The sequence below is a fragment of the Rosa rugosa genome, chromosome 2 (genome assembly GCF_958449725.1).
Source record: "Rosa rugosa chromosome 2, drRosRugo1.1, whole genome shotgun sequence".
Taxonomy (NCBI): domain Eukaryota; kingdom Viridiplantae; phylum Streptophyta; class Magnoliopsida; order Rosales; family Rosaceae; genus Rosa; species Rosa rugosa.
In genome coordinates this window covers 20,475,462-20,491,010 of record NC_084821.1, presented here as the reverse complement: position 1 = coordinate 20,491,010, position 15,549 = coordinate 20,475,462, and the positions used below count along the sequence as shown (strand labels likewise).

At 39.2% G+C, this 15,549-nt stretch overlaps 1 long non-coding RNA gene across 4 annotated transcripts; it reads left to right on the top strand.

Annotated features, from left to right (window-relative positions):
- The first annotated feature begins 749 nt into the window (after window positions 1-749).
- Window positions 750-2,667, top strand: LOC133728058 (uncharacterized). Of its 4 annotated transcripts, none has more exons than XR_009855572.1 (5): window positions 750-807; window positions 885-999; window positions 1,126-1,620; window positions 1,961-2,408; window positions 2,495-2,667. It is a non-coding gene; the product is annotated as an uncharacterized LOC133728058 (long non-coding RNA). The 4 variants fall into 4 exon arrangements; XR_009855574.1 differs by having other exon boundaries at window positions 885-1,620; window positions 1,961-2,046; window positions 2,370-2,408; XR_009855576.1 differs by having other exon boundaries at window positions 885-1,620; window positions 1,961-2,046; window positions 2,151-2,408.
- Window positions 2,668-15,549: the final 12,882 nt, after the last annotated feature.

Genomic DNA, 15,549 nt, shown 5'->3' with positions numbered 1-15,549 from the left:
CGCCGTCATGTCTAGAGAGAGAAATGAAATCGGGGGTTTTGAGTAGGTGAGGAAGAAGAGAAATGAGATTTGGGTGATGGAGGGCAGCTCCGATACTGGGGCTCTGTTAGAAGAGGATGTAAAGAGAAAAAAGAAAAAATTAAAAAAAAAGAGAGAATTTTTTTGTAAGTAAAAAAACAAAAGATTTTTTTTAAGTGAGGGTAAAATGGACATTTTGGCATAAAATGGGTGCCACGTCAGCAAATTAACGGATAATTTGGATAGAGTTTGACGGCAGGGACGAATTGGGAGGAAATTGAGAGTTCATGGACTTTTTAGGTGAAATTCGAAGGTCAGGGACTGAAATGATGAAACCCTATAAGTATATGGAGTAAACAGTAATTAACTCTTTTATTTAATTGTACCTAAGGTTATATGTTTGTTATTGTGAAAGCTAGCAGTTAGTTTTTAAATTAGGTTTATTTTTGTTTATTAAGCATCCATGCTAGTTTCACTTATTTGACACCTAGAAGCCACCTAGCTCAAGGTCTTATCTCTTCCACCGTTTGGCTTTCACCTTTTCTTCTTTTTCTATTTTTCCTCCCCATTGAGATACTGATCTGGGATGGGTACCTCTTAATTTTTCTGTTGGTAGAGCCTAAGAATAATTACTGAATCTTTTTTATGTGATGGCCATTTTATTTTCCTATTTCAATTTGTTTTGTGGATTTAAGAACTTAATCAGTTACATCATTGCATCGGTTATGCATTGCAGGAGCTGAAGCTATGTTTGTTGATCTAGGACATTTCTCTGTACGAGCCATACAGGTTGGCCGATCAGTAGCCTTTACTTCTCTGCCTGTTGTTTTATCAAAAACCTTACATAGTCTATACATCTTGCACAGATTGCCTTCTCTTTTGTGGTGTTCCCATGCCTCCTTTTTGCTTACATGGGTCAAGCTGCTTATCTTATGAAATACCCTGATTCTTCTCATAGAATATTCTATGATTCTGTACCAGGTGACCGTCCAACATCATGGCTACCTATTCATTTCAATTTTACTCTAGTTGTTTCATAAGGGACATCTCTTGGCGTTTGGTGCATTATTCTGACACTTCCTATTCTCGAATTGTGTGGAGAAACAGATAGTCTTTTTTGGCCAGTCATTGTGATAGCCACACTTGCAGCGATGATTGCCAGCCAAGCAATGATATCTGCTACATTTTCATGTGTCAAGCAATCTATGGCTCTTGGATGCTTTCACCTTTTCTTCCTTTTCTATTTTTCTTCCCCATTGAGATACTGATCTGGGAAGGTTTTAGATTCTCTTTTAAACGTTTTGCTTGTTTTCAGCCCGACTGTATTGAGTTATGTCTCCTTTCCTTGGTCCACTTCATGTTCTCACAATTGTGTGGTATGGGTGTTGTGTTTCAAGAGAGCAAGTTTTTTTTACCTGTTCATATCCTCCTTGCATGCACACACAACACACACTTGCAAAGTCGCAGGTGCTAATAGTATATTGTGTGGCTTATGAGGTACTTGTCATTCAGAAATGGTCCGAGTTCATTGGGCAAGCATGCCAAAGTTTCGAAGTTCTTAAAGATCAGGAAGTGATTCGAACCGTTCTTAATATATTACAGGTATACATTTCTTGAAATATAATGGTGGTATCCTGTAGAAAATTGATCCATACTATGCTTTGCTGGTGAAACTATATAATGCAGACTGATTATTATCTTCATTTTCTGTGTTCTGTGACTGTTTTGTTGAATATTGTTTATTTTGTGTACATAAGATTGCAATTTCTCTTTCGTTTGTCAGGTTCCTAAATGGGCTTTTTACATGTTAATTTTTTTTTCTCTTTTTGTCTGTGTATCCAATGTCTGTCATAACAATATTAAGTGTGATAATAGTCGTTGTTGACCATTCTTTAGTTGGTCCTATTTTGGATATCAGTTGTAATTATTCTTTGGTTTGCAGACAAACACAAGGGTTGCCAGCTCTCTTGGAACATTTCTCTTAACCCAGATTTCATTGATCTTTTTCGACATGCTTAATGTCTACAGGTATAACCAACATTTTCAGATGTTAGTCGAGTTTCAGTTGTCCAGTTATATATCTTCATTTCAAATATTGTAGTGATATGCATGGATATATTTATTTTCAACAGGATGTATAGTGAGCTTAATTGTATCTAGTACTATTGCTGAAGGGGGGCCTTTCGCTTCTAAAACATCCTATGTAAAATATTGTAGTCACTGTGGTTGCTTGCATCCCAATCTGGTTTATCACTGTACCACTTGTGCATTTATAATATAAAGTAATACCTCTGGGTATGGTTTCCCTGTAATCTTTTTTGTTTTCTGATTAAGAGTTTGGTTGTCTGCAGTCAATTTCACTGAGTGTCCATGTAACCAGTGATGAGAAGGTACGGATCTAGAAGATTCTAAATTCATCTGTGTGGAAATGGATAGCTTGGTATAACTTAATCTCATTTTTATTTTTGTTTTGCAGAAAGTAGTGCAAAGATGACCTTGCTTATGGAATGGTACACAATGACCGTTTTACTTATTTGCAAGCCTTTTGTTTTGTATATGGAGAAGTTTAGGCCATATGTCCCCTTCTCCCTACTCTTTGTACACTTTTTATCAAAAATAGTATTAATGAGAATTTTCTTTTGGTTACCACTTATATTCTCATTGTGATAATTTTCTAGTGAAGAAATTGATTTATGCACATAAGAAGCAAACCACTTTTAAACTAGAAATTGAAGCAAAAAGAACGAAAACTCAACAACTTAATATAACAAACTGATGTCATAAATGACTAAGAACATCAGTTCTATCTATAGAACAGATGTCTAATATTGATATATAAATCAATTTCTTTCGTAAAACGATGTCACAAGAGGAAACAAAATCAGTTTTTTATAAACCAACCGATGTCTGGAGTCATTTTATACATCGAGACGTTATAAGAAACTGATGTCTAGAGTTATTTTTAACATCGGCTAAAAACTGATGTTTGGGTTTTCATGATCTTTAACATCACCCACTAAGACATCGGACGATTTTTTTTTTAACATCGGTTTCTGGCCGATGTCAAAGACCAAAATTCTAGTAGTGAGTCCATAATCCTTATTTTTAATTTATGACCAACTTCACATCATCAGGTATAATCGATACGCTACGCATATTGAGGTAATCAAATACCAAATTTTCATATACACAATATCATCCCAAAGCCATTAAAGGAGAACCCAACTAACCTTGACACCAAACAAGACCAATTAAAACAGATTCCCAGTTTGGAGAGTTCACTCCTTTGACGAAGAATTCCACAAGTTGGAAAGATCCTTCCTCTGTACAGACATGCAAGAAGGATCAGAATTTCAGGACAGTCCAATACCCCGGGACTGAATCGAAATAGATTAATTCCTTTCCTCTACCTCACTTTAGTACAACTCAAAGGTTTGCCTTTTGATGATGTCCTTCTTCTGTCAACTTTCCCACCTCAACCTAAAGATAAGATCTGGACTATTTATCAAAATTTCCAAATGCACGCAGTGTCTTGAACTGGTCCTGAATCCAAAGAGAGAGTAGAGAGACTCTCTTGTGTTGTACTCTTCAACCCATGACTGATGGAAGCTCACAGGTACTGTGTTGATTGACAAACAGAGATGAATAGAATGATGAAATTCGAGATGATTTGCGGTGGTTAGGAGAGAGGTGGAAGAGACTGCATGTGAATCTCGCATGGCTTCGCGAAACAGGGACATGCAGGTTCCGGTGACAAATATAACCAGCTATATCGGATTATGTCAAATGTCGGTTTTACCCGAAGGTGAATTGATAATATCAGCTTCTACCCAACCGAATTGGGCTGACCCAAATTCACAAAGCCCAATGTGTTTCTTGGCCAAAACTTCAAAACCTTAATAGAATTGAGTTGGCACTAACAGAGTAGCTAAATTTAATTTTTAGTTATATTTAACTATTTTTGAAGCAAAATTCAACTGCAACAGACTAGTTATAGCTAAGATAAATTTAACTTTAGCTAAAATGGCCAGCTATATTTAGCTAGAGAATCCTACATCGTTAAAGCAAAAGTTATATTTCTCTCTCCTCTTTTATCCACATGTCAGTTTACAATTCGATGAAACATAATATATCATTTACAAATAGCTACTATTGCTGGAGCAATATTGTTAAATCAATAGTTGTATTTCACAGGGAAAATTTCAAGAAGAGTACATGAAGTATTGGTCATTCTAACCTTTTGTGAATCAACTTTTGTTAAAATCAAAACGGTACATCAAGTTCAAATTTCTACCCAAGTTTGGTACATGCCGTCATCTTTTCCGTTAGCCTTATGTAATTATTTATTTGTTAAAGGATAATATAGTATTTTGACAGTTTTTTTTTCTCTCTCTCTCTCTATCTATCTCTCTCTCACTCTCTCTCTCTCTCCCCCCCCCCCCCACAGACCCAACCCCTTTCTCTTCCTCCATGGCCGCGACCACCACATCTCTCTCTCTGTCCCTCCCCCCCCCCCCCCCCCCCAGACCCAACCCCTTTCTCTTCCTCCATGACTGCGACCACCACATCTCCTCCACCTTCCAAATCCACACCCACCAAACCCAACTCCCCATCTTATCAAACCCAGAATTCAAATAACACATTTTGCATTATCATCCCTTCTTAATCTCCCAAACCCAACTCCCCATCACTACCAAATTCATATATTAATTCAATTATGAAAATAGGATCACCCATCAGTAAGTTGACAACCAGTACCAAATTCATGTGTTAATTAAGAAACATGAGCTCACATCAATGAGAACAGAATCTGTCCATAAAGGAGAAAAAGAAACAAAAGAATGAACAAAATTATTTTCTACACCACTACCTACAACATCAACAAGGAGTTGCTCAATTCATGCAATTGAGTTGTCAGGAACTCTCGGATTGAGCATCTGAGCAGTACCTGCTCGGGGGTTCAGCTGGAATTTGTGATCCATCTTTTGGATCAAGTTCCGGCGAGTCAAGCCCAAGGCCACCGTGGAGTACAAAACGACGTCGTCCAGTGAGGAGGAGGGTGGAACTGAGAATGTGGAGGATTATCCCATGGTGTTGTTGCAGATCCTTATGTACAATGAGGGGCTGCAGGACAAAGCCTTCCGGGGGGTCGAAGACGGCGTCGTATTCTGGATCGTCGGTGGAGAAGAAGGTGGTTTCGATGGGTGTGGTTTGGCATTGGGGATGGGGGATGGGGGTAGTGGGTCGTGGAGAGGAGAGGAAGAGACAGATGGGTGTTGGGGGTTTGGGAAAGGAAGTGGTGAAAGGGAGAAATAATATGTTTGTTTTAGTTAAAAAAAAAAAATTAAATAAAAAGGGCTTTCTATCGTTTTGACTGATTTGCCCCTATAGCACCCTGCTTACACATTTCTGATAGGGGTGTGCCCTTTCGGACAAAAGCCATCAACCAACTATGCACATGATGCTCCGCTTATACCCTCTTCGATGGAAGTGCACCCCTTTAGGTGAGGTTTTCCCTTTCACCTATCACACACATAGCACTCTGCTTACACATCCCTTGTAACCGTCCCGCATGTTTCTTCGAGTAAAGACATACGACCAACATGGTCCACAATCTCCAATCTCACTGTGGGATTGGCACCGTCCACATCAACTAGGCTCTCTTTAGCCTTTAGAACATGCGCTTCTCGCATACTTGGCCATCATGGCCTCTGATCTTCACTTGTTCGACCCTCCTTGGTCATTGCATAAGCTCACTTGAAACCAGAAGGACAGTTACTCAACTCACTTTCCCTTGACATGATAGTTGACAACTCATGTTAACTGTTGTGGCTTACATGAACTCGACCCTCTCCGGAGCAAAAATGAACTGCTTTAGCTTCCTTGGCGAAATGCACTTCTCTCGCGGCTTACAATCTCAAGGATCCTTCAAGAAATGCACTCTCTTTGCGGCTTATAGTCTCGAGGAAAATGACGGCTTATAACTTCCTTTGAGAAATGTGCTCCTCTCGCGGCTTATAATCTCAAGGAGAATGCGTCTCTATCAACTGATTTGCTCATTTTACTCTTCATTGGACACTGCACTAGTCCACCACAACTATCAACGACTTGATATGACTCTCATTTCCTTCTTCCGACTCCCAGCTTGCTTGTTTTCTCAACATTTGGGCGCTTCTCGGCCCATCCTTCAACTTTACACTGATGGAGCAAGGCTGCAACTCACGCCTGGTTGCTCAATGCATCCACTTCAACTAGATTGTTCGGCTTACTTCACCGTTGTCCAATTGGTATCCACTTGGTAGCACTCAAGAAGAGATCCATGTCCACACTCCTGTCAGGGAAGGTCATTCCCCATGAAGCGGAATTAGCCTGTGAGGCGCCAAGGTTTCTCTGAACCGAGGCCAACCTAACTTCCTTTCTTCCTTGATACTCTATTTTTCTTTTTCTCTGTGTGCTTCTCTTGTAAACTTGACCCTTCCCGAAATCGTCCCCTTACTTGTTAGGGTTTACCAACGAAAGATACTCACACATGAGTCTCACTCATGTGACTAACCGATCGCTTCCATGTGTCATGGTTGTCTTCTAAGACACTAGCCCAACCGATAGGCTTCCGTGTCATCCCATCTTGTGTCAGCCCATGGTTGACTCGCATGCATCCCGCACGTCGATAGCAAGTAGCATGACCGTGTACCGAGACCAAGTTAGCATTCACATTCTCTCCTTGGGTCATTCCTTAGTAGCATGCACACCTCAGTTGCCTCGTGGGCATCCCGTGCACCACTCACTCAGCTCCAGGACAACACATGCCCGCATACTCACCCTCGTGGGCATCACTCATATAACCCACTATGCTCATGGGCAACACATGCCCGCATACTTTGCCTTGTGAGCATCACTTGCACAACTTACTTATCTAATAGGCAACACATGCCCACATCCTGCACCATGTGAGTGTCCCTTGTACAATCCACTCGGCTCATGGGCAACACCTGCCTACATACTCAAGCCTTGAGTGCCATCCTGACAAGGCATCTTGCCCTTGTGGCCTTTCCCATTTAACGAGGGTACCATGCTCTCTTCTTGATAACTGTCATGGCTCCAAGTAGAGGTGGCAAATGGGCCACTAAGCACGAGCACGGCACGGGCCCGGCACGCTTAAAAGAGGCCCGGCACGGCCCAAACCCGTTAGTGACCCGGCATGACCCAAGCACGTTAGAATAACGGGTCAGGCTGGGCCTAAGAATATTGGCCCATTGGCCCGGCCTGGCCCGAGCCCGTAATAGGCCCGGCACGGCCCGAGCACGACATATTGTGGGCCGGCCCGTTACAAACACAAATTTTCATTTTGTTTTTAAAAATATTAAAAAACTAAAATGATGAGATTTGAATATAAGACCTTTTATTTAAAATATCATGACAATTCCACCAATGCTTTCTTTTATATTGTCAAAATAATGAAACAAAACATTATATCCTTGTTTTGACATAAGTATTTTTTCTAAATATTAAATATATGTTTATTAATAAAGACTAATCTCATAATAATACAACTATAGAATGAAGGAAAGAATAATATATACTAAATCTTTATTATATTAATAAAGATTAATCTCACAATAATATACTAAAAACAATATATTTTGAGTTTTTTTTTTCTTTCTTTCTTATAGTGGAATATAAAAAATTATTTGAAATCTAATCTTAAAAAACTAAGATTAAGAAAAACGTTGTAGAACTTAATTTATTTTAATTTTCTAAATAGTTAAATAAAATTAATTTTTATTTGTTCAAATTAAGATTTTTAAATCGTGCTTTATAGTGGGTAGGCACGAGCACGGCCCGTTATTGACCTGGCACGAGCACGGCCCGGCACGATATGGGCTCGGGCCATGGGCCGGGCCGGGCTTAATGTTTAAGTAAATGGACCGGCACGAGCCCGGCACGATAATAAATGGGCCGGCCCAAGCACGGCACGAAGCACGACTAGGCCCGCTTAAAATGGGCCGGCCCGTTTGCCACCTCTAGCTCCAAGGCATAATCTATCCCGTAGGTCAATCCTCAAGCGATCATGCCGCTCAAGTGAGCAACTCATCCACGATGCCCCTCTTAAGCATCCTTCAGTTTAGCACGGGGTCGCCCCTCTCGTGCTTGTTGGCATCACTTTGCTTTAGGCAAGGTCGAACCCTAACACTTGCCCACGTCGCTTGCTCTGTGGCCAATGAGCACCGCGGGGTCCCGACATATCTTCCGTAAGCCCACATGTTTGTCTAACGCCGATGGCATAAGGACCGCCCTCATACAAACCTCGCCCTCAACGCCGACCCGCAATATCAGCCTTTCGGCCAATACTGTCTACAAGACATCCTAACTCATGGAAACATATGCCGCCCCTTTTTGATAACACATGCCCGGCCCCCTAGGCCCCCACGGGTGCCCAGGAGAAGCTCACTTAGTGCCCTAAGAAGGCCAACACCGGGGTGGTGGAGAGCTTGACACCAGGTTTCCTCCTATAGAGCATATTTTGCTTAAATGATCAAGGTGGGAGGAAACATCAAAATAGCCGAGGAAACTAATATGTCATAACTAATTCATAGAAAATCCAAATGACATGCCGTCAAGTGTGTTGAACTTGTTTCGACGTCCCAGACATTTCTCGTGTTTGGAGTTTTCCCAAATTCCAAGCCGAAGTACCTCGAACCAGAACTTCTACTTAATTACGACAATGCCACTCGCCCTCCATTAGCTTGAAGCTCGCCCTTGGGCTCTAAGGCTCACCCCTCTCGGCATCTCCATCACAAAGTGTCACGATAGCACTACTCTTAGGTGCGGGTCGTGACACAGAGCAATTCACCATATGCTAGTTACCCAAGCAACCTGATTTGTGGTCTGCCACCCTAGTACGTCTTGTACCCAACCACTTGTGGACAGATCACCCTGAATTGAAGCACCATAATAGTTATTGCTACTATTTGAAGAAGAAGAAAAATGATTTGGCATGCCATCGATCCCCACCGATTGAAGACCCAACCCGAAGAAAGAGAACAATGCATGTCTGAGTGCACCAATCATACGCCGACGTGGTAAGGAGTCGTCACCGACGGTGATTGGTTCGCCAGATAAAAGTAGCAAAACACGTTCTACGAAATCCAACCCTAAATGTGAGTGGGTCACATTCTGAAAATATATTTTTCTCAATTTTCAATTAATTACTTGGCGATGTTTTTAAGATGTCTTTAATTAGCTTTTATTTACGACTTGTAAGCAATCATGTTTCTATATTATTAATAAAAATTAGATCATATTTTAATAGAGTATAAAAAAAATAAAAATAAAATCTCTACTTTTCTTATAAGGTTATAACACACTTCTTGCTCATTTATACATAGTTCTAAGACCCCATTTGATTTCAGCTCAATTAGAGTCTCACTATAGTCCTTCACTGTTTGGAGCAAATGTACCAAATATGTGTCACAAAAATTGATTTGTAACCTTTGTTGGAGATGCATATGGAGTTATCAAAATGTATACAGAGAATATAATCATTTTCTCTTAAAAACTTAAGAGGCCCGTGTGAAGGATGATAGACTCATAATTTCATACATTTTTATACCCTTAAATATCGGATTCTAGGCTTAGTTCTTGTCATTTTTGAGTCTTTTACTTTGTGTTTGTGTTTTGTAGGTTAAATTGGAGAAAAGAAAGATTTGGAGCTTAGAGTCACGCAGGATTGAAAGGATGCTGGCCATCCTGATTTTCCAGAATTGTCTCTGTTTTGCGTCAACTTCAAGTATTAAACTGTACCTTCTCACAAGGAACTAGCAGCCGAGTCTTATACCACTAGAAAGATATGGATGTTAGCTTTCTGAGGAATTTTACAGAAGTGGATTCGCATTCTTTTGGAGGAAGTTATGATGATTTAAGCGAACCTAGTTCGGGAAGGCCGATTCTGACGAATTTTGCATATCTTTTCGGAATCTGATTTGTGAAGCCCAAGTCCATTGCTCTTAGCACTTTGACGGGATAAGACTGAACGTGTCTGGCATGTTTGGAGTAATTCCTTGTGTTAACTATAGTAGCCTTGCGTTTTCTTTGGAGAGAAGGAATCTATTCCAAGTTGGACTAGAAGACCTAAGAAGCCCAAAGTCAAGTGGGATTTGGAAAGACAGATACGGGCAGAAAACCTAGCACGCCTAGAGATACAATAGGCAGCATATTCCGCAGAGAACGAGGAGAAGACAAGCTCTCACCATCGCTGGACCCGAGTTCCTCAATTCTTCCATTGTTTGTTTCATGTTTTCTTTGATTCTAGTCATGTTTTTCATAGTTATGGATTGCTAAACTTCTAAGCTAGGGCTGAGATGAAGCCCCTAGTATGACTATTCTATTTGTTTAGTTGGTTTGCTATTGAATTTCTGGATTTCTATGTTAAACTCTTAATCACCGTTTCAATAGAACTTTTATTCAAAATCTTTGCTCGGGATCAATTTTGTCTATGAGTTATTTGGTTGGAGAACATGATGCTTGATCAATGAGTAGATGTTTTCTAGGGTGCCAGAAGATAATTCAATCTTGTGATTAAAGAGTTGTGAATTAAGAATACAAGTGCTTGATCATAGTCGATATTCTTGTTTGCATGATTTCCTAGTTCTTTTGTGCTTAATGGAGTTGAACATGTTTGCTTGAACTTGATCATTAAGTGGAGTAAATCATAGTTTGGCTACTTGAGTTCTATACATGATCAATAAGTTGGAATTCATAGGTTAGAAGAACTTTGGCATATGTCTGGGATCAATAAGGCTTATGTACGGAAATCTTTAGCATGAAATCTAGGTGTTCAATTGTTATCAACTAGAGAATCGGATAGAAGTATTACGTGGTGCATTCAATGCTCTAGCGCCTTCATAATCTGCTTTCTTTAGAGTTTAAATTTCATTGCTCATTCTTGTCTTTAATTTTAGTTTTCCTTTCTTTAATTTTCTGTTTAAACCTCAATCACATCATAAAAATCAGTTTGTTTCACTTAAGTATAGCACATTTGTCATAACAAAATTGTCTCAATCAGTCCTTGAGGGAATGACCTCGTGCTTGCAACTCTATTCTACAATTGACTCGTGCACTTGCGAGTACTAAATTAAAATTGACAACAAGGGACATTTAGATGCATCCACTATGGGCATTATTGGTATACAAGTCAACTCTAATAGAATGAAAGAAAGCCTAAGCTCATTTGTCCACCTTATAAAGACTCAGAGGGACGGCCGTACGTAGATCCCTTCAAAAATCTCCCTGGACTAGAAGCCTCTATACCACGTGAAATACCTCGAGAAAATCCATTAGGTATTATTTAGGTGTTGCTCCACTTCTATGCATAAAAGCACCCTAAGTAAGACCACAATCTTCAAGTTGACCAAGAGGCAATATATGATATGTATGTACGCGTGTACGTATTGCTTGTAAAATTAAAAAGAAGCAGGACCTGCACATGACTCTACAGATCCTCAAAAGACTTTGATTATTGATGAATCATGAATCCAGAATTTTCTTTGTTAGGTCGATTGCATATAACTACAGCAAGATGAGTATTTTCGTTCATTCTTCTGCCTATGTGGCTTCCACTAGCTGGGTTCATGTTCAAGATTCCCATACTCGTCGAAGTCGATCGACCGTCAAGGTTGACTTTTTCTGTAAAGCTAGGGTTTAGCCGTTTAGGGTTTTGACCTTGGAATTGGATTAATATTAATGCTAAAATGGCATATGTACATATGCCATTTTAGTGCATGGGACTCTATAGATCTGATCTATAGAGTCCCATGCACGTGTGTCAGATCCTTATTTCTGTGCAAGAAATAATTACGTACTGAAACTACAGGAAATAACTATATTTATGTAATTAGTTAATGGGAGTGTATATATATATCGATCAAATCATGTTATAAACTTGTAAATATGTGGTTTCGATCGATCAGCTCATGATCCTTACCGGTCACCATTCATGTGGGACTCGAGCTATGAGGCATTTTGAAAGCATTATTGTTATCATTTTTGTTTTTTTTCTGGTCGTGCATTTTGAAAGCATTATGAGAGGGAGAAAAATTAGTTATTAAACTTGCGCAAATTTTAATATTGTTGGCTTTCATTAACTTATTGTATATATGCAAGTGGAGAATGATACGTAGATTATTATATAGATTAACTAGATGTGTTTTTATAATAAAGTACAACATATATAACAAGAAAATGAAGGATGAGTTCAGATTCATCAGGCCGCGCTGATATTTTACAATGTTTTAAATGAAAACAATGAAATTTCATAGACAATCACTTAAAAAATAAGAAAAGTTCAAAAAATGTTAGGTTAAAGTAAAGGCCAAAAAGAAGAACATAATAGAAGTCCATTTCTGTTTTCATGTATATCTCAATTGAAGATGAGGATAGGAAATTAAGAAAATAAATGATATTCTAAAAAATGATGTAACCTCAATAATTTCTTTTTCTTCTTCTTCTTTTTTATTTTTAATATTAGGCAACGACCTTTTAATGGAAGTTCCAAATACTCGGGTATACAAGCTATTTATTTTTTATATTTCTATTATTTGGCATATAACTGTTTTCCATGATTCATTCATATTATTGAAGCAACTTTGAGTCTAAGAAGTGCTACAGAATTGCTACATGATGATGCGCGATCCATCTGTAGAAAGGACCCACGGAATTCTAATGGTAGTGCATACACTTTTGTGGACTTCTTGGTTGGTCACTTTTGTGGACTTCTTGGTTAGTAGGATTTATACCAAGCTATGACATCATTTCATAATCATCATCTGTGATTATTCCATATGGATGAAATCATGAGATTTTTTCTTTTTCTTTAATTACAGGAAGAACAACAGTGTTTTATTATTTACTTATATCCTGAAAGTATTGCTCAAATATTAAAAAAAATATTGCTCAAATATTAAAAAAAAGGAAGTGGCATCAACGAAGTTATAGTTAAAAGAAAAACGCTTGGAATCCCAAAATTTTTTACCAAAATTGAGTCTCAAATGATGTGGCAGTTGCCACGTAATCATTTACATCCCAATAGTTTCTAACATGTCCACTTTCTTTTTTTGTTAATTAAATAAAAATTATTAATTTCTTTTTATCTGAAAAAAAAATTCGGTGATTTTATCTTCAATGTTCAGATTTAGGGTTCTAGCTACCTGACATTGATTCATTGAATCCAACCTAAGAGCACGTTCGTCTTTTCTCAAATTAATAACATTTATCTATGTTGCACAAAAATGGAACCTAGCTCAATTTGAGATGAGCAAGTTCTTTTCACAGATGCTTAATCTTTGAAGAGGTAGTTTTGCATCTCCTGCCCATCAATTTTCTACATAAATATGTTTAGAATTTTTTATTTGTTCAATTAGAGAATGAGCACATTGGGAAGATAAGATCTATGGAACCAATTAGAAATGTCTTTTTCAATATTAATTGCTACAGCAGCATGGTCTTCGATTCTAGGATTTGAAAAGAAAGAAAACAATGGCCTGCATATGAAAGAAATTCGTTGGGTTTCTGATCTTCAGTTTTTACCCTAAAAATAGATGAAAATAATAGGCAAAAAGTGAAAATAATAAAACAAATTGGAAATTAATTATCTAGTTAAGATGATTATGTGGCAGTTGACACATCACTTGCCACATCATTTGGGATCAAATTTTGGTAAATATATTTGGTGTACGTAGCATCACTCTAGTTAAAAACTTAAAACATACAAAATGATTCACCTAAGTTACAAACAATTTCCCTACATAATGAAGTATCAATTATTGCGATTACACAAACGACCTTACTATCAGGTTAGACAAGTATTTCTTCTACCAAAAGAGGTACTCATTACTAATGTTTACGAACGAGTACAACAGACTCGAGATGTAGCGTACATCCGAGGCACCAAGGTGAGTTTTTGGTTCAAGTTTCAAAATTGATTCAACCGGATATTTAAAGTTTCAAACTCTTAAATAAAATTCACCAAGATTTCAGACCAAACCTAAGTAATTGTAATCCCAATTAGCGGCAGAGGGACTACGGATCGGAACTAGCTGAGTCTCATGCCTCGGTTCGAATAAAAAATATATTATTAAATAAATATATCACACTTTCTTCTTCTTTGTTGTGCCACACGAACAAAAGAAAAAACCTTCTCTGGCTTCCTCGATCTTCCAAGAAGAAGATTTGAGGCCTGAGATTATTGTGAGTTTTGAGTTAGGTAGCATAAGGGATCTGCACACACATGATTCAAGAAAGGGTTCTGATTTGAGGCCTGAGATTGGTAGGGAAGATGGTATGAAGAGGGTTTTAAGTTGTTCGATGTTGAGAAATTATATATATATATATATATATATATATATATATATATATATATATATATATATATATATATATAATCTTGCTCTGCTAAGGAGGTCCTTAACTTAGCTTAAGGAACAATCCCGGACATATCTCGACCTAGCAGAGCTCTGCTAGGGTTGGGAAAGCGCCGCCTTGGGGTTTGGCCTCTCTATACCTCTCTCCGTCATGTATGGAGTACAACTACGGCGTCTCTTTTGGGATCGCCCAAATCAAGGCAGGGTGTTGTCGTGTCTTCTCTTTCGCAGGTTTCTCCTGCGCCATCGTGGCTAATAGGACTGGGGACCTGGTCTTTTTTGGAGCGATTGCCTTTTGCGGTGCAGGACTGTGTAGTCTCGGGGGTGCCGTCAAGTTATTGTGGCTCGTCTAGGCCACGGCGTGCGTGGCTCAAAGGATCTAAGGTGTAGGCAGATCTGGTTCGAGCATGGCAGCTGCGATTGAAGGGTTGGGTTTTACACGGGTCGGGTCAGATTCTGTTCAAGTCCCTTCATGGTTGTCTTCCGGCTGACCGGCGTCTACTGGTATGGGGGCAAAGTCAACCTGCGGCTCCAATTCCGTTTTGCTCATCTGTTTTCCAGGTTGATGACGTTGGGCTCAGTCTTTTGGTCCCTCGTCATCAGTTGGATGGAAGCCCGGTGTGGCGGCGCTTTGGAATTACAGTCAGCTTCTTTCGGGCTTTTGGCAGTGCAGCTTGGGTGCAGGTGTCAGGGGCGGCAAAGTCAAAGGTTCTGTTGACTTGGTTGCCAGGGCTAACCCTAAGTGGTGTTGGGCTTTGCTTTGGTTTTCTGATTTGGGCTTGGGCTTGGGACTTAATGGAATGGCTAGGGCTGCAACATGTGGTCCATGTGGGCCTATTCGGTTTTGGATCTGGATTTGGGATCTCGGTGGCTTTTTTATAAAAATTTGGGATCCATAACGGTTTTTGTCTAGGTACTTAACTTTTTATTGGGATCAGTACCCGCGAGGAATTGACGGGATTATTGGTCTGAGGTTGTCAGCGAGTCTCCTGATGGATTCTGTAGAAAAATTTTATTATCAGTTTCTTATTAGTTTACTCACCCCTGAGCTTCACTCAATAGGTGCAGTGGTATTACGTTTAGCGTTGTCTCTTTCTGATGGCCCTACAGAGGTGGG